Source organism: Sus scrofa, chromosome 6 (genome assembly GCF_054392235.1).
Source record: "Sus scrofa isolate SSC_HxYL_T2T_F1_AM1 chromosome 6, Sscrofa_HxYL_maternal_Yorkshire_Landrace_v2.0, whole genome shotgun sequence".
Lineage (NCBI taxonomy): Eukaryota > Metazoa > Chordata > Mammalia > Artiodactyla > Suidae > Sus > Sus scrofa.
In genome coordinates, this window is record NC_139388.1 from 15,958,427 (window position 1) to 15,979,356 (window position 20,930).

Here is a 20,930-nt window from a genome sequence, read left to right on the forward strand (position 1 = left end):
ATCTCAAAGTTTTAAAAAATACATGTAGGTTTAAAGCTTAGTAAGTATACTGCTATAATGATAATTATTACTCATTCTCTCTCTCCAACTCCTATGACATTTTGTCTCTTACTAAATTTATAACACTTTTACTTTATAGTTTTCCATACACTTTTTTTTTCTTGGTCTTATTAGGGCCCCACCTATGGCATACGGAAGTTCCCAGGCTAGAGGTTGAATCGGAGCCACACCTATTGGCCTACACCACAGCTACAGCCATGCAGGATCCAAGCCACGGCTGCAATCGACACCACAGCTCATGGCAACGCTGGATCCTTAACCCACTGAGTGAGGCCAGGGATTGGACCCGCATCCTCATGGTTCCTAGTTGGGTTCATTACCACCAAGACACAACAGGAAGTTATGACATGGTTCGTTACCATTGAGCCATGAAGGGAACTCCCCATATGCCTTCTCTCATTCTATTTAACCATATGCTCCTTGAAGGCAGGGATTGAATCTTATTTCTCTTAGGGCATAAGTTGTGAATCAACTTTTCCTTAGCCTATGATTTGTCACCCAATAGGATTTGACAGACTCCTGTTTGATTCACAGTTGTTGGGGACAAAAAGCCCCAGAGCTCAATTAAAATGATACTTAAAAGATACCTGATATCACTAAAACCTATGAAATTATGTATTAAATGGCCCCTAAAGAATTAGCTATTTCAAAAATTAAAAATTACAAAGAGGTTAATATAAATTATTATATCATATATCATATACCATAAAAATGCCAGAAGTAGCTTTATTTTATGTTACCATATTTCTTGAGGGTAATCTGTCTGGAAAAGTAAGGCTTGCTGAATATGAATATGGACAAGAAAGCTCATATTCTAAGAAAATGTTTAAAATAGGAAATAACACCCGATATGGTGGTGGAGAACTAGGGAAAATGCAGTTAGGGAATCTCTGAGTCTTGACAGTTTGCAAATCCTTCCATAGTACATAAATGATTTAACAGTAACAGAGTGGCCAGAATAAATTATTTCCATTTCTATCACTGCCCAACCTACAATAAATAACCAGATAAGATGCTGAATGATTATATTGTTACGGTAGATGCTGATCAGATCAGAGATTTCTTTTCTTTTTTTGTTTTGTTTTGATTTCCAATGCCTTGGATCCTTGCCAAATCATTAAGCAAGTCACATCCAGCTGAAATCTGGCTTGAGTAAGTCTCAATATAACTTGGCAAAGGCCAGTTCATCAAAACCCTTAGGATCACACAAACAAGAGAAAAATACCCAGGGGCCTCTCCTATTTGTCTTTCTGGCTATCTGTGTTCCACAGGAAGGAAAGAAAATAACATGAACAGGATTTAAATGCTCTCTTTTGACAGGTTATTAAGATTCCAATCACAACCTCCCTACTCCCCCGATCAAGCCAAGTTCAGAAACATAGCAGAATACTTCTAAAGCAACTATATATATGTATAAAAATTAAAAAAGTGCTAGAAAAGGAGGAAGAGTGGGAAAATCAGGCCAAGATGAATAATTTGGTAGAGTTGTGGGGGGGCTTAAAACCAAGACACATGCAAGCATGGAAGGGTATATCAGTGTAGTTGACTGGCACAAAATTTCCTACACAGAATTTAGATACTGGTGGCTCAAGTGCTGTCAATCTCATCTTGTTTTACTGTGTAATCAATAGTTCCAATGGAGACATCCATGGGAGGCCAGGTTCTTTTCCTCTGAAATTAGAGCCCACCCTCTATGAGATTTCCTACCATGGGGCCAGCTCTGATACTGGCGGTGGGGCACCAACTCTGAGTTCTCTAAGGCCCTTTATATATATTCTTCTAATGACACAAATTTCATTGCAATAGGTACAGGCTTGGGTCCATGTCTCAAACCCTTCTCTCCAAAGATGAGCTGTAATAAAACATGAGGGCTTCTATGGTGAGGGACACTGGGGGATCACTGCTGGATACAGAACTAAGGAGACTTTGAGAATTATAAGAGATGAGACTCTGACACTCTGCAACTACACAGAATGAATTATATAAAAAAGGACTACCTTTAGTGTAGAGCAAGATAAACCAAACTGCAGCCTATGGGCCAAATCTGGCTTCCTGTCTATTTTTGTAAATGAAGTTTTATGGAACACAGCCATGTCGACTCATTCATTTTCATATTATTTATGGCTCTAAGAGGCAGATGGTTGCAAGAGAAACTGTAGAGTCCCCACAGTTAAAATATTGACTGTCGCTTTGCAGAAAAAGTTTGCCAACACCTGTTATAGAGTAGCTGAACAAAATCACTTAGGCTCAGTTCTCTGTAAATTGTGTTTATTTTGGTGGGAAATAATGTGCATGTAGATGAAAATCACAAAAACCTAAAAGAATAGGTCTTACAGCAACAACACTCTCCAGGAAGGCACTTGTTGGTATACTGGTTTTGATATGCAATATATATGGTAGAAAGAGTATCAGCTTTGAACCTGGATTTGACCCACATTTCTGCCATTTATTGGACCTAATAAACCTTTCCTTACAAGGTTATCATCAGGATTAACACTTTGTGCCTTTGTGACAACACTGATACTCATTAGACTATTGTATTTCTTCCTTCTAGTCTCTCTGTCTTCATGGTTGCTGACACAGATCTGAATACATATGCATAGGCAACTTACCTTTTGACACATTTTGAATAAGGAGTGGCACATGTCCCCAATCTTGGCTCTTGCTGGTGCTTTTCATTTGGTTAATGAAGGGCCTCCAAATCCTTTAGGAAGATGCCATTGTGAATGTCTATGATAGTCTTTGCCTCTTTTATAGAACCTAGAAAGCACAGAAAAGAAATGCCATACACAAAAGAGAAGCAGAAATTATTTGCCCATAATTAAGTACAGGTTAAAATATCCATCCATTATTTGTAATGAGAGGTTATTATCAGTCTTGGTGATGTGATTAGATCAATGCTTAACATTAAGAACAACTAAAATTACTACTTTGGTGTCAACATCACCTGTAATGATCAAATTATACTAGTCAATATTAATAACTGCAAATGAAGTCAACAAATAATTGTAGACATGGCTCAAAATAACTTGACATACATTCAAGAAATCATTTTTGTTTGTTGAAAATGTAAAAATATACTTGATGCTGAAAACAGTCTAATAATATTAATGCTATATTATTATTAGTAAGCAGTAGTGGGAAATATTCATTAAGCCCTTTCTGAATGCCAGGCAGAGAAATAGATTGCATATGAATCATCTTATTTAATCTTTACAATAACCTTATGAGGAAGGTAAAATCATTATTCCCATTTTACAAGAAACTAAGATTAGAGAAGTTAAAATGACAACCAAAATATATTAACTGGCAATAGCATGTCACTGACAGTTTATGTTGTTTTTAATTCACAGCAAGAAGATATTTTAAAAATATTTGGCATAAGAGAAAAATATCATGGGTGTGTCAAGTGAGATCGAGCCTACTGCTTTATGGGTCTGCATCTTCTCACTACACTTTTGTGTGCTGAATCCTTTGTTTAGCATTGACCTTTAATCTGATGGACACATAATTTCCTATGTGAGGTACTACTAGTCAATTGTTTTTTCAGATTCGATGTGATTTTAAAAAATTATTTCTACATGTATGTATTTATGTATCTTCTTATCAACATTTTAAAGTAGGTGTTTTTCAAAATCAAAATATTTTATGTTATGATTAAAAAAAAAAACCCTGCAGTTTTTCTCCCTGTTCTATCACTCCTGACCTCCAAAATCCCACTCTTCAGAGTTAACTACTTGCAAACACTTTAGCTATTTCTTCTGGTATCTGTCTCCACATTTTCAAGTAACACATGGCGTATTTTCAGCATCTATTATTTTTTTTTCTATTTTAGGCATGGCATTCTGATTTCACAGGATGGAAGATGAGGCCTCAGTTCTCGTACACTTCCCCTACATGCTGTGCATGCACACATATACCCTTATATTCCCTTTCACCCATTCTCCCAAAATGGTTACGAAACAATTTCTTAGTAAAACATTTGTCAGTGCTTACATTTTTATGACGAAGAATATTCCTCACACTTGAATCACATAGTATGTTACAGGTATAATTTCTTTCCTCCAAAACTTTTTTTTTTTTTTCCTCCTGGAGCCACTAATTACATGATTTTTCATCTGCTTTGTTTTCAGTAACATACTCTTCTCTCAGACTTAGAGCTATATGTAATTCTCCTCCCAAATGGGTCAAATATGTCAGTTGATCAATCTGTTCCATTTTGAAAGGGCATCTCTTCTGTAGCCTTCTGGCCTTTTTGCCCCAACCTGGGCAAATTGCTATAAAGCTGTCATCTCAAGAATTCTATTGGGTCAGTTTATTCAAACCTCTGTATTGTTACTTATTTTTGTCTATATTAGCTATAGATTTCTGACAGAGGTGTTAAAAAAAATCTCCCACTCTGATAAACATTTAATTAATTTCTTGCAAACAAAAAAATTACACTTACGGTTGAGTCTGAATAATCTTTTGTTCACAAGGCTCTTGCATTCCATGTCTTCCTGGTTCTTATATTCATTTTGTTTTTCTCTTGTACGTCCTTGAAATATAATTATTTCATAGAGTATCTTTAGATAGTAAAATCTCTGTCTTTCAACATCTTAAAAAAAAGACTTTATTTTTCCCACTTAGTCATGTTAATTTTTGTTTTCCTGGTTTCACAGTTCTTGCTTCAAACTTATTTTCCTTCATGTTGTTTTGCGTATTTTAATTTTTAACTCTTATGGGTAAACCTGTTACAAAATATAAATTTCATCATTAAAATTACAAAATAATCCTGTGTCATAAAAACAGCTTAGCAGACTTTCTTTAATTTGCCAATATATTCAAATTTGTTTATACAGAATATTAATTATATAAGAGAAAGGTTAAACTGAAATTCAAGTAATAGGGGCCATTGTCAATAGAAGACTGATTAAATAAATGTGAAATTATAATCTAAACCAATATGAGGATAAAATTTAGAATTAAATTTATAAAATTTGAGTCAGTCTAGAATTTTAAGAATTATGCTCATTGTATAAAGTGAGGTATGGTACTTTCTTTTCAAAATTTGATCATTCTTACATTTTACTGACATCAGATTTAAGTTTTTTTATTTGGAATGAAAAATTTTTTTCAATTAAAGTATCTTTTCTAATTCATCCAAACAATACTTTGTAAAAATAACTGATGAATTATAAAGTGAAAATAAGGAAGGTAAAATAGATTGATCCATGTAAATAAACTCAGGGAGTATATGCACAAGTCTTTAAGTTATTCTTATCAAAAAATCAGTCTTGCCAAGGATTGGAAATAGTAACCAGAAAAAGAAAAGGGGTTTTAATACTTAATGAGCACTTACTATATGCCTCATTCTGTATTGACACTTTCTATGCGTCATGTCATTAGATCTTAAACCCTTGCAAAGAACTTATAAAATATATATTATTCGTCCTGTTTTACGGAGAAGAAAACAGACTAAGAAGTTTTGTATCTTGTTCTAGATTAGGATTCAAAGCAGTTCTTACTCCAAGATTCTCTTTGAATCATTGTAATGTGCCTAATTTTACTGAAAATATTTTAGCACCCCTTGCTCTCACCATGAATAAAAACTCTCTAAGACAAATAGATGGCTACTATGTGTCCTACCACACTTTATAACTAAATTGGGACTAGAATTCAGGATTTTTACCCATCAGGCAACTGGTGTTGCTTTATTACTTCTGCCACCTTGGCACAGGTACCCATTTAGTCTTGTCTTCTCTCTCTTCCCTAGTCTCACACTACCATTTGTCTAGCCCACATTATCTCAAACACAGAATATTGTAAAGTCCTCTAGGAAGCTTCCTAAATCTCCTCCATATCACTTCATGTATTGCTATTGATCAATTGTTCCCAAATAGTCTTCTAAGCTGTTATTCCTGGCCAAAAATTTCTGTGGATTTACACTTTACTCCAAATTAAGTACAAGGGTCCAAGGACTTCCACCCAATGGCCCAAACCTTTATTACTCTGCAGAATTCTACCCTCCAAAATGCCCTATTCCTTGTTTCCTGAACCTTTTGATTTCCATTCTGTCAATAGCTTAACTCATCCCATTTCTTCCTCTATCATATCTACTTTTTGAAGTTCCCCAATACTCAGTTTAAATTACACCTTCCCTTGTTTTCCCAATTAGAAGTTCTGCATTAAAAAAAATTATTTGGTTTGAGCTTCTCTTAGGTCACTAATACACAGATGATGGCAGTCAGAATATGTTTTACCTCTCCAATAACTGTTAAGTTCTTCAAAGATAAGGAGTGTAATTTGTTCATTTAATATTTCCCATAGTGCTTAGCAAAACACCCTAAACAAGAAAATTCAGTAAATGTTTACTGAATGAATGGACAAATCTGATTTGAGGTTAGAAATCAAACATGGGAAAAAGGCAAAACAAAGAAACAAAAAAGTATGCTTTGAAAAAACTATCCAGAGGTGTTAAAATGCCTTTTCTCTAATCCTTTGAAATCATTTTTTATGTGCATGTGTATTGTTGAGTTCAAATCTCTTCTTCAGAAGTTTTCTAGAAAGCCAATTAAGATAATAAGGAGAAAAGAGAAGATGGAAGATCGTGTAGATTCAAGAATACTCTCGGGAATGGTGAATGAAAGAAAGTTACAATACTGTGCTAATTCTAGAACAATGGGAACACATTTACCATGATGAGAAATTTCAGTCAGACAGCTGGCCACTCTTATGTTTTTTACACACTTACTATAAAGTAGACTTAAGGAAAACTTATATAGAAAAGTACCACTATGCTGAGTCAAAGAACTCTGGATGGAGAGAAGTGGGAATGTTGTTTTAACACAAGTGTCTTTGGTTTTGTCATTTACGATTTTTAAAAGAAAATATTGAAAAGTATAAATGGACTCTAAGTAAGTGCAAATGTTTATCATTTATGCCTATCTTTATAAATCAGAAAACATACCTTTGAATGGCAACTTTGGTGCCTATTTATGAAAAACTTATTCAGAATATACATTCTCAATTCCAAAAATTTTTTTTTCTTTTTAGGGCCTCATCTGAGACATATGTAAGTTCCCAGGCTAGGGGTCAAATCAGAGCTACAGCTGCGAGCTTACACTATAGCCAGAGCAATGCCAGATCCGAGCCATGTCTGAGACCTACACCACTGCTCACGACAACGCCAGATCCTTAGCACACTGAACGAGGCCAGGGATCGAACCCGCATACACATGGATCCTTGCTGGGTTTGTTAACTGCTGAGCCATGAAGGGAACGCCCTCAATTCCCAATTTAAAAATATTTCCAAATTCCAGGGAAAATATTACTTTGTAAACTCATAATTAGTGAAGAAAAATCCAGTGCTAGTAAGTCAATATCTTCATGTGGTATTTTAAAATCAGTAATTCACAGAAACAAATGAACGAATATATTTTAAAAGTATATATTAAATAATTCAAATTGTGAATCAATAATAGTACTTTAACTTCTAATTGTGATTATTTTTCAGTAAGTCAAAAATATGTTATAATCTTAATGCCCAGCTCTTTACGATCTTGATCTTGGGAGCAGGTGTAAACACTTCTATCTGTACTCTGAATGTTGCATGGGGTTGAATGTACTATAGTAGTACTTGTTAGAGATGCTGATCTTCACAAACATTTGGCAACTATTATTAGGCATTATGACCTTAACTTCCTTACTCCACCTTGCAGCACAATTAGGGATCACTTTCTTGGAAGTGGCCCTAGGAAATGCATTGATGAATGGAGAGGGAGCTGGTCAAGATACTGTCCCTTTCAGAAAAGTGGGCTTCAAGAGTTTGAAAAGATTTAGACAAGAGGTATAAGTGGAATAGGAATTTATTTTAAAAGGATTAAGTGGTTCTCCCCCCCTCCATATTAGCATTATAGGTTAGAGGAGCCAACAGAACATTCTACTTCCTGAAAATTTTCTAAACCATATAGAGCAGAAAATGAATTTTCAACATTTTTTTTTTTCTTTTTAGGGCCACACTTGAGGCTTATGGAGGTTCCCAGGCTGGGAGTCGAATCAGAGCTGTAGCCTCCGGCCTACACCACAACAAAGCTAGATCCAAACCGCGTCTGCAAACTACACCACAGCCCACGGCAATGCCGGATCCTTAACCCACCGATCGAGGCCAGGGATCGAACTTGCATCCTCATGGATGCTAGTCAGATTTGTTTCCATTGAGCCACAACTGGAATGCCTCAACCTGTTTTTTATATGAAAACTACTTGGTTGTCGAGTTTGTTTTGTTTTGCTTTAGCTTTTTCTTCTGTGTGAATTAGAAGTTACTTAGACCATTCTGCAAGCAAGGGTTAAAACGCCATCTCGTTAGCAAAGGGGAAAGGCGGAGGGAGATAAATTAGGAGTTTGGGATTAGTATATATACACTACTATACATAAAATAGATAACAAACAAGGACCTACTGTATAGCACAGGGAACTCTACTCAATATTCTGCAATAACCCATATGGGAAAAGAACCTGAAAAAGAGTAGATATACGTGTACATAAATGAATCACTTTGCTGTACATCTGAAACTAATACAACATTGTAAATCATTGTATATTTATACCCCAATATAAAATAAAAATTAAAAAACAAAAACAAAAACACTCTCTTCTCCCCAGAGAATAAAGCTCAGGCAGTTTTGTTCCTAGAATGTTCTTTCTTATCCTCAAGGAAGGGAAAACTGGTTGTACTGTAGATATTTAATTATTCAAGGATCTATTTCTGTTTTCCTGACTGTCCATCAAGGATTACTGTGAAAGAAAAGAAGACAACAGAAATTTTGGAAAGAGATAAGGGAGTGATACAGCAAGAAAGCAGTAAATACTAAAATGGATGAAGAAAGAGACGCCATCCCAAAGACCCTTAACCAGAAGAATGTTTAAAGGTGGGCCACTGTCTAGGAGCAGCGAGGAAAAGGCCAAAGAAGGATCCCATAGTGGCACACTACAACTGCCACTCCACACTACCACTCCCTTAGATCAGAATTTTGTCTTTGAATTGTCCAGTCCCCATTTTGAACTTGCTGACCAGACATCTAGCCTCCTTGGGAGCAGGCCCAATACCCCACCTGTGCTATATTGTCTTTGTCCTGTCACCACTTGCCTATTACATGAGGACTTCTTTACATAGTAGCCCCCAGAATACTCTGGATACCTAGAAGGGCAGAATGGAAGAAAATCCTTAGATTGGAAATGGACATGGTCATTAAACTAGTTTCCTTTTACTAAATATCATCCATCACCTAAGGAATAAAATATATTATTTATGTTGCACATATATTTCTGTTGAAGTCTCAAAGACTTCAAAAACAAACTATAGTTCCCAAGGGGGACAGGTAGGGGGCAGAGATTGATTGAAGCTGTGGGACTGGCATGTGCACACTATTATATATGGAATGGATGGTCAATGGGGAGCTGCTGTTTAGCACAGGGAACACTACCCAATATTCTGTGATAAACTATATGGGAAAAGAATCTGAAAAAGAATGGATATGTGTATATGTATGATTGAGTCACATTGTTGTATAGCAGACATTATCACAACATTGTAAATCTACTATACTGGAATAAACTTAAAAAAAAAAAAAGAGTAAGCAAGATCAATGGATCAGTATCAAGCATCCGCAGACAGACTCAAGCATATATGGGAAGTGACTTAACAAAATCTTTGAGTGAAAAAACAGATTATTCACTATATGGTTTTGGACAACTGCCTATCCGTAAGAAAAAAAATAAAAATAGATTCCTTTCCTCAACACCCACATAAAATGTTTTCCAGATGGATTAAAGACCTCAAGAGAAAAATAAACTAAAATTACTAGAGTTACTTCAAAGTAAGGAAGGCTTTTAAAATAAGATCAATCCAAAAATTTAAAAATCAAAACTTCTATACAATAAAATCATTCTAAAGTTATTAGATCTGTGACATACTAGAAGATATTTCCATCCTAAATAAAAAGATAAAGGCTTGGTACTAGCTTATGTACATGGAGATAGAAATACAGATGTAGATATAGTCACAGGTTAAATCTCCTAAACATCAATGAGTAGGCAAAAAACAAGCTACCAATAGAAGAAAGGCAAAGGAAATGGGTAGCAGCTCACGGAAGAGTAAATCTGCTTAGCTAGTAAGTACACTCTAAAAACTGCTTTCACAAATAAAACAATAACGCAATGCCATTTTCATCCAGACTGTGAGAAACTTAAATGTCAGACATATCAAATGTAGGTATGAATGTGAGGACTTCATGCAACTCTGGTAGGATTATACGTTGGTATGACCACTTTATTTATTTATTTATTTAATTTTTGGTACAACTACTTTAGAATGTATCTAATAAAATTTGGAAATACATACCCCTATAACAGGTTGCTCCATTTCAGGACACATATCTGGGAAGAACCTTCATATATATGCAGAAAGAGACATGTACACATATGTTCACTGTAGCATTGACTGTAGTGTCAGACATTTGAAAATAACCCAAAGTCTATAAAGGGGAGAAATTATATGATGGAGTTTTATATTGCAGTAAATAGAATGAACTATCAAATAAGTAAGTCCAAAATAAAATTTGAGGAGTTAAAAGAGGCAAAACACATTACATATATTGTATTTTAAAACATATCAGATAATCTAGTATACTTTACGGATTTATGCACAGAAAAATATGTTAAGAATATGATAAATAAATGTGAAGCTGTAGTAGTTGCCTCTGGACAGTGATGGTTGGTGGTTACAGGACTTTAACTTTACCATTAATATTTTATTTTTTAGTGTGGAATGTAAGTGATTGAAGTATTATTCTTCACACTTTTCTATATTTTGACATTTCTTACCCCAGAGTCTACTATGCTACTTTAAGACAGATTCTTTTGACTTTCCAGTGTATAGAATGGACTTTCCTGCACAGCAATGTGTATAGGAAGGAGACAGGTGCAGTACAAAGTAAATGTAAGATGCTCTGCTGCGAAAACTACTTGATAGCAATCTTTTATTTAAGTTTGGGAGAACGGTTTTACTCTTTTCATTATGCTCTGTGAAGAGGATAATAAAATTAAAGAGACTTTGTTCTGACGGGCTTCCTGAGAGATCATTATAAAATAACTCCTTCACTTTATAGATGAAAAAATGAAAGCCCGGAGACCTGCAGAAGGTCACGCAACTTGTTAGTAATGAAGTCAAGATGAGAACTCCTAGATCACACTGGAACGTGATGTAAACTATCATCTTCATTCATCCTCCCTTCCTCACCTCCCCCTGACACACCCTGATAAAATTCCACTCTATTATTATTCTTGCTACAGTCGGCTTGGTGTTAAAAGTTAGTTATGTCTGTCTATTTCCCTCACTAGAACATGAAGTTTTACTCCTGGAAGTCTAGGACTATGTCTGATACATCTTTGTGGGTTTGCACATAGTAGGTGATCAATAACTATTTGTTAAATATTCTACTTCAGTTATTATCTTTATGATATTGCCAGCTTAGTATGAAGGACAATATATTTAAAGGAATTTAGCACTTAGATCTGTTATAACTCTGAGAATAAAGCAACATAATTATTTAATATTGAATCTTCATTTTAGAAATTACTCAGTTCAAGAAGCTGAGCCATAATACCGCTGCTGTATGTTTTGATATATACATCATAAGAAAGACGTGTCTTGAGCTTGCCTTATCACCCTAAGTGTGTGTGACTCAAGACAGCATAGGCAGGCTTTTCTTAGAGGGGTGAGCATGGGTGACCCTTAGTTTTCCCCAATATCATCTTAATCTTGTATTTCTCAATACTTGGCCCCTGCAACTGATGCATGTTTAAAAGATTTTCACTCATACTGTTTGCCAACGTGATAGATTTTATTCACCAGCTGGGATTTTCATGTATTCTGTAGCTTCCTGTGGCTTTTCATTGGGCTTGGGTTTCTCTGCATCCCTCATATTAGTAATGGTTCTAGAATAATGAAAAATGGCTCAGATTCAAGCTTCACAGCAATTTAAATATCACTTTTTATAGTTTTCTCCCTCTCACTTCTGTAGCATCCTGTCTACTAATATTAACACCACAGCTTGAGGCAGGCACAATTTGCTTTTTATGGATTCTTTGACCCCTAAAAGTCCTTGCTCTGTTTCTGAGCTCTTTCAACATGAGCCTGGTATTTGTCCCATAAGCCTGTATCTACTTGTTCCCCATACAAAGGCAAGAGAGAACTAAGGCAAACTTTTCCTTTTCCCTTACACCAAAGACTCTACAAATTATAAGGGTACACAGATCCCTGCTTTCGTTTAGTAGTTCAAGTAGGAAATCTACATATTTAGAGGACATGTAAAGTAGCAGATTGGATTCTTTATTGAGTGACAACATCAGGCTCATGAATGAACTTGATACAAATGAAGTGAAGTCACTGCGGTAGACATACATGAAAAAACTTAGATTCCTAGTGAGGACTTTATGGAATCAAAGTTAAGTTTTTAACATTGTATAAATACTAAGTTTTATTGAACAATGACTAGAAACTGGTGATTATTTCCTACTGAATTCAGAGGAAGTAATTAGAAGAGCATTTTGTATTGAATGCCTTCCTCTATCATAGCACCAAATGAATGATTAATTAAATGTTATATGAAAACATCATGTTGAATCATCCGTGTGCATCTGGGATGAGTCCCACCTGGTCACGGTGTATGATCTTTTAAAAATGTTGTTGGATTCGGATGGCTAAAGTTTTGTTGAGAATTTTTGCATCTGTATTCATCAAAGATACTGGCCTATAGTTTTCTTTTTTGGTGGTATCTCTGTCTGGTTTTGGAATTAGGATAATGGTGGCGTCATAGAATGTCTTTGGGAGTGTTCCTCCTTATTTGACCTTTTGAAAAAGTTTAAGGAGGATGGGTATAAGTTCCTCTCTGTATGTTTGGTTGAATTCACTTGTGAAGACATCTGGTCCTGGACTTTTATTTGTAGGAAGTGTTTTTATGACATATTCAATTTCATTTCTAGTGATCAGTCTATTTAATTGATCTATTTCTTCTTGATTCAGTTTTGGCAGGCTGTAGGTCTCTAGAAAGCTGTCCATCTCTTCTAGGTTGTTAAATTTGCTGGCATACAATTGTTCATAGTATTCTCTCATGGTTTTTTGTATTTCTATAGTATTTGTTGTTGTGACTTCTCCTTTTTCATTTCTGATTTTGTTTATTTGGGTTTTTTCTCTCCTCTTCTTGGTGAGTCTAGCCAGAGGTTTGTCAATTTTGTTTACCTTTTCAAAGAACCAGCTCTTGGTTTTATTGATTTCTTCTATTGTTTTTTCTTAATCTCTATTTTATTGATTTCCTCTTTGATCTTTCTTTTCAGCAAGTATTGCTGGGAAACCTGGACAGCTGCATGCAAAGCAATGAAACTAGAACACACCCTCACGCCATGCACCAAAATAAACTCAAAATGACTTAAAGACTTAAATGTAAGACAAGACACCATCAAACTCCTGGAAGAGAACATAGGCAAAACATTCTCTGACATCAACCTTATGAATATTTTCTCAGGTCAGTCTCCCAAAGCAACAGAAATAAGAGCAAAAATAAACCAAAGGGACCTAATCAAACTGACAAGCTTTGCACAGCAAAGGAAACCAAAAAGAAAACAAAAAGAAAACTTGTAGAATGGGAGAAAATAGTTTCAAATGATGCAACTGACAAGGGCTTAATCTCTAAAATATGCAAGCAACTTATACAGCTCAACAGCAAAAAAGCCAACAACCCAATTGAAAAATGGGCAAAAGGCCTGAAAAGACATTTCTCTAAGGAAGATACACAGATGGCCAACAAGCACATGAAAAAAATGCTCAACATCCCTGATTATTAGAGAAATGCAAATCAAAACTACCACGAGACACCAACTCACACCAGTCAGAATGGCTATCATTAAGAAGTCCACAAATAACAAATGCTGGAGGGGGTGTGGAGAAAAGGGAACCCTCCTGCACTGTCGGTGGGAATGTAAGCTGGTAGAACCACTATGGAGATCAGTATGGAGATACCTTAGAAATCTATACACAAAACTACCATATGACCCAGCAATCCCACTCTTGGGCATATATCCAGACAAAACTCTCCTTAAAAAAGACACATGTGCCTGCATGTTCACTGCAGCACTATTCACAATAGCCAAAACATGGAAACCACCCAAATGTCCATTGACAGATGATTGGATTTGGAAGAGGTGGTATATATACACGATGAAATACTACTCAGCCGTACAAAAGAATGACAAAATGCCATTTGCAGCAACATGGATGGAACTAGAGACTCTCATCCTGAGTGAAGTAAGTCAGAAAGATAAAGACAAACACCATATGATATCACTTATATCTGGAATCTAATATAAGGCACAAATGAATCTTTCCTCAGAAAAGAAAATCATGGACTTGGAGAACAGACTTGTGGTTGCCAAGGGGGAGGGGGAGAGAGTGGGGTGGATGGGGAGCTTGGGGTTAATAGATGCAAACTATTGCCTTTGGAATGGATTAGCAATGAGATCCTGCTGTGTAGCACTGGTAACTACGTCTAGTCACTTATGGTGGAGCGTGATAATGTGCAAAAATAGAATGTGTACATGTGTACGTGTAACAAAAATATAAAAAAACAAAAACAAAAGCATCATAGCAGATGGTCCTTCTGATTAATGAGTATGTAATGAAATAATAAATATGCTGACGAGAAAGACATAAGAGACTGCATATCAGTTGTGCATTGAGTAATTTATCTCAGAACCCAGAAGTCAACCCATGAGAAAGATGTCATGAGCATGAACATTGATTTTCCTTCTTTTTGCCTATCCTGCTTGTCACCTATAAATTCCTCAGATGATCTATTCAAATTACTGAGTCTTCATTGTGAAGTGTCCCAGAAAAATATTCTCAATTCACACAGAGGAAGTTAAAAATGTAATCATATTTTTAAATACATAAGCACAAGTTATAAGGACAGCTGCATGGAAAAGAATGAAATTGGAACATTTTCTAATACCATATACAAAAATAAACTCTAAATGGATTAAAGACCAAAATATAAGATTAGACTCTAAAACTCCTAGAGGAAAACACAGACAGAACACTCATTGACATAAGTGAGAGCAGTGTTTCTTTCTGATCTGTCTTCTAAAGTAAAGGAAATAAATGGGATCCAATGAAACTTAAAAGACTTTGCACAGCAAAAGGGAATCATTGAGAAATGAAAGCCAGCCTACTCCATGGGAAAAATATTTGCAAATGATATGACCAATAAGGGATGAATACCTAACATATATAAACAGCTCATACAACTCAACATAAAAAAGACAAACAACAAAGGTAAAAAGTGGCCAGAAGAACTAAATACATATGTTTCCAAAGAAGATATGCAGATGGCCAATAGGCACATGAAAAGATGTTCAACAGTGCTATTCATCAGGAAAATGAAAATTAAAATCACAATGAGATATTGCCTCATGTCTATCAGAATAGCTATCAGCAAAAAGAAGACAACATGTTGGTGAAGATATGGAGAAACGGAACCCTTATATACTGTTAGTGGGGATGTAAACTGGGGCAGTTATTGTGGAAAACAATTTGGAGTTTTCTCGAAAAAACCAAAAAGGGAACTAGCATGTGACTCAGCTGTTCCACTCCAGGGTGTATCTCCAAAAAAAAAAAAATCAATACCCTAATCTGAAAACATACATGCACCCCAATGTTCACAGCAGCATTATTTACAGTTGCCAAGATAAGAAAGCAACATAAATGCCTATCAACAGATGAATGGCTAAGATGTGGCATGTCTACACCATGGAATATTACTCAGTCATAAAAAATGAAAATTTGCCATTTACAGCAACATGGATGAATGTGGAGGGCATTATGCTAAGTGAAACAAGTCATACAAAGACAAGTATTGTATGATATAACATATGTAGAATCTAAAAATTATAAGAAACTAGTGAATATAACAAAAAAGAAGCAGACTCACAGATATAGAGAACAAACTAGTAGTTACCAGGAGAGAGGGAAGGGGGGAGGGGCAATGAAGGGATGGGGTGTAAGAGATACAAACTATTAGGTATAAAATAGTCTACAAGGATATACTGTACAACATGGGGAACATAGTGAATATTTTATAATAACTATAACACTTAAAAATTGTTTATTTTGTGGGAAATAATGTGCATGTAGATGGTACCTTATAACATATAATATGATATAGCAACTATACTTCAATAAAAAGATACATTTTCAAAAAGTAAAAGGGTAATCTCGTTTTTTAATACACAGCAAAAGTTATGAGAGTAAAAAATGCACTCCAATAATGCACTACAATAATAATGCACTATGACCAAAGAAGACTAATATCAGGAAATCTATCAACATAATGCATTATATCACCACATCCAAAAGGAAAAACAAAATTACTATGTCACTATATGGATGTTAAAAAGACATTTAACACAGTTCAAAAGTTAGCCCTGGAGTTCTCGTCGTGGTGCAGTGGTTAACGAATCCGACTAGGAACCATGAGGTTGCGGGTTCGATCCCTGCCCTTGCTCAGTGGGTTAATGATCCGGTGTTGCCATGAGCTGTGGTGTAGGTTGCAGATGTGGCTTGGATCCAGTGTTGCTGTGGCTCTGGCGTAGGCCGGCGGCCACAGCTCTGATTCGACTCCTAGCCTGGGAACCTCCATATGCCGTGGGAGCAGCCCAAAGAAATAGCAAAAAGACAAAAAAAAAAAAAAAAAAAAAGTTAGCCCTAAGTAATAAGCAGAAGGAATCTATTTATGTACAACAGAGCTGATTTTCCAGAAACCAAAAGACAGCATCATTCTAAAATAAAAAACCCTCTAAAACCACTTAAGTTAAAAGTTGGAACTCCCTAGGAAGGTCCATTGATAGTAATTATTATTTTAATATTATCTTAGAGATTCTAGCAACTGCAAGGGGCCAGGAAAAGTAAATAACATGCATATGCATTGGAAAAGAGTGTGCCGAATTGTTCTAATATTAATGAGATTACAAAGGGGACTATGTTTTTCAGAAGCCCTTCCCTTTGTGGTTTTGTGCAAGAGTTCGCCAAAATCGAAAGCCAAATGAGACTTGGAAGATGGAACTGGAGTAGTAGCCACTATCTCTTAAGTTCTTTTGAGTCAGATATGATGAAGGGCAGAAGCAGAGGTGCCCAGTGAATTCCAATTTGTTGTTGTTTTCCTCTATTCCACTTTCAACACTACCTCCTGGTTGCTAGATCCACTAACCAAAAGTGCCCCAGGCCCTACAATAATGCTTGGCTGAAGACTTCAGAAGTGAGATCTGTGCAAAGGTGTAGCTTTCCAGAAACTTTCTGCCGCTTCCCTTTCATGTTCCCTCTCTGGCACTGGGTGTGTCTAGCTTTCCAGATTGCCATTAACACATCTTGACGAAAGCTAGGTAGTAACTTTTTTCTGATTCTCCAACTTTTCCTTTGGAGCTTTATTTCCTAACATCTGTCACAATTATGTAAGGTCTTGTTCCTACAATTAAACTTCTTTTCACAATACTAGTTGTTCCACTTCTCTGCCTAAATTCTGACTGACAGAATTAATAAAAGTAATCTGTTAAGGCAGCTGGGTACAAGATAAATGGTAAAAACAAATGTTTTCCGTATTTTAGCAATATAGACCTAGGAATAAAAATGGAAAAATAATAGTATTTTGTTCACAATAGTGACAAAAATATAAAATAACTAGGAATAAAATTAGTAGAAAAGCACAGCATTATGTGAATAAAACTATAACATCTTACTGGAGGATATGAAACAAGATTTGAGCAATGGGAAAAACAGTTCATGTTCTCAGGAAAAACAGGTGATAAAGTGGTAATTCTCACAAATTAATATAAAAGAAAATTATATTTCCAATTAGAATCCTTACAGAATCTTTAACTCCTATCAGTTTAAAACTCATATGTGGAATTCCCATAGCGGCACAGTGGAAACGAATCTGACTGGGAACCATGAGATTGCAGATTCAATCTCTGGCCTCACTTGGTGGCTTAAGGATCTGGCGTTGCTGTGAGCTGTGGTGTAGGTTGCAGACACGGCTCGGATCTGGCATTGCTGTGGCTCTGGGGTAGGCTGGCAGCTGTAGCTCCGATTGGACCTCTAGCCTGGGAACCTCCATATGCCACAGGTGTGGCCCTAAAAAGACAAAAGACAAAAGACCAAAAAAAAAAAAAAAAAACCCTCATATGTAAGAATAAATATCCTAGAATAATTGAGAAAGATATGTAAAGGGACAGTATATGTGTGTGGGGTTATTTACTATATGTAAGAACATACTGTACAGTTTTTGTAATTAAATCGATATGGTATCAGCATGAGAATAGATAAATTGACAGGATAGAAAACTCAGAAATAGATCATAACATATGTGAGAATTTAATATATGAAACATTTGTAGCTCATTTTGGTGGGGGTATGTAAGTACTAGCATTTGCCCTAGTTCATATACTGATCTAAGAGCAAGAGAAAAAAACCCTGAAGGATACGCAAAGTTGTCTAGCAGCTGGATGTGGGACATAAGACAGGAGCTGGTGAGAAAAAAGAGGAGTTCCTGTCATGGCTCAGTAGTTAAATCTGACTAGGAACCGTGAGGTTGCAGGTTAGATCCCTGGCCGTGCTCAATGAGTTAAGGATCCGGCGTTGCCGTGAGCTGTGGTGTAGGTCACAGATGTGGCTTGGATCTGGCGTTGCTGTGGCTCTGGTGTAGGCTGGTGGCTATACCTCCAATTAGACCCCTAGCCTGGGAACTTCCATATACTGTGGGTGCGGCCCTAGAAAAAAGACAAAACAAACAAACAAACAAACAAAAAGAGGCAAAAAGAAAAATAACACATCAGGTAAACTTAAAATGTATGAATCATATTCCAGAGTCATATTCTAGGATCATATTTCTAGAGTCAGATTCTTAGAAGGAAAAAAATTATCTTTTAGTGTGATTGTGTATAAATATACACAGAAAAATGTATGGGAGTTGAAGAGAGAGGTAAGAATCTCTATAGTCTATCAGTGAAGAAACCAAGTTAAAGATGGATGTGTATAATTTGATTCTATTTAGATAGAAACAAACAGACACACTGTAATCAGGGTTAGATCAGAGAAAGAGAACTTCTAGGCATCATAGAGAGTAACAAATTTATCATAGGAATTTTACCTCATGTGATGGCAAGGTGGAGCTGGTTAAATAGCTGATATATGACTTCTGCATCCAGTGTTGGGCCTGAAGTCTTTAGGGCAGGCAGTTGGAAGGCAATGATGGGTATGAAGTAGCATGCCATTCCAAGGATAAACTGGAATAGGAGGCCAAACTGAAACCCGGTGGTTTCTTTCACTTCCTTCAAACCTGCAACTTTGAAGATATAGGCAACCTGCCAGAGAGCTGATGCCTTTGGTTATGGAGTGGAGCATACAGCTGACCTAAGAGTAGGTGAAGCTTACAGAGTAGATCCTGTGGCAACTGAAGAATTTGTGGGCCCAGCTTCTACCTGATGCCAACGAGGCAAGCCAACAGATCTACAAAAATGTATATAAACTGTTACAGTATCTTACCCTATACCAACCTTCCCAATCTAATCATTCCTGATGCTTCATTTTTGCCTTTCATATCTCATACAAATTTCTATTTAGCCAATCTTAGCTCAAAACCATACAGGGAAGGGAATTCTGGGGAAAGGAATTATTGGAAATGCAACCAACACACACATACACACACACACACACACACACACACACACACACACACAAACAAGACCCCTATGTAAGAATATGCATACCTTTATGTCAGTATAAATTTTAAAAAGTCATGGAAAGATAGAGCTCAGGTCATTAGGTCTGGTTTTATGAGGGAGATAGTAGTGGAGGGATGTGGCCAGAAGCTAAGTAAAATATGGCTTATGTATGTAACACAATACAATGCAGCTGTTATAAAGAACAAGATGTGTCTTATGTACACATATGGAGATATCCTGATGGAAAAAAATCAAGGAAAAATATCTAAAATATAATCTTATTTATTGAAAAATAATCCATTCTGTGTGGAGACACAGATATAGGTTACTTGCTAGTTGTATGACCTTCAAGCAAGTTATTTAATCTCTCTATACCTTACTTCCCTCATTTGTAAAATGGACAAAATAATAATAATGATAGTATCTGGATTGCAGAATTGTTGGGAAGATTAAATGAGTTCCATAAAGTGGCTAGAATAGTGCTTGGCAAACAGCAAGTGCTCAATAATATTAGTCATCATTTTTATTATTTTGGTTATTTTTTTCAATATTAATACATCTAAATGGAAATCTTTCCTCTTTCTCATATCCTATCAACTTAATTCCAGCCTGTCAAATCAAGGAAAAAAGGAGGAAGAGAAGGGGATCTGATTTAAAGAGCTGCCCCAGAAGGTTACCAATGGCCCATGGGTCAGTGAGTCGTAACCCTGGGTAGTCATTAAAAGGATGTCAAAGGCGAAAAGATGCAAGGTCAAGCAATGCTTATCCAGAAAAAAGCCCAGGATTCAAACAGGCAGTTCTGGCTGTGTAAGCAACTGTGTGCGTGTGTGTGTGCGTGTGTGTGTGTGTGTGTGTGTTTCTCATGTGTTAGCACACACAGACTTGTGAATAAGTTGTAAAGAACCGATACAACAAATGACAATAAATGCACAGAAGGAAACATTAAAATTTCTGCAAAGGTGAGTCAGCGTACTGTATATTTTCTGAACCACACATGAGAATTAAAAGAAGGGACTGCCAGCATACTCATTTATGCACCTGGAGCCCTGCAATTTATTTCACTG

The 20,930-nt window shown here is 36.1% G+C and overlaps 1 protein-coding gene across 1 annotated transcript in view; it reads right to left on the reverse strand.

Annotated features, from left to right (window-relative positions):
- The window catches only part of PMFBP1 (polyamine modulated factor 1 binding protein 1), a 509,524-nt gene that overhangs the window by 203,009 nt on the left and 285,585 nt on the right, over positions 1-20,930 (reverse strand). The window contains exons 12-15 of the mRNA XM_084959706.1: positions 10,442-10,574; positions 8,500-8,556; positions 4,508-4,790; positions 2,673-2,820 (exon numbers count right to left, since the gene is read on the reverse strand). The gene's annotated coding sequence lies outside the window, so the exon portion shown is untranslated. The remainder of the gene's footprint in view (positions 1-2,672; positions 2,821-4,507; positions 4,791-8,499; positions 8,557-10,441; positions 10,575-20,930) is intronic.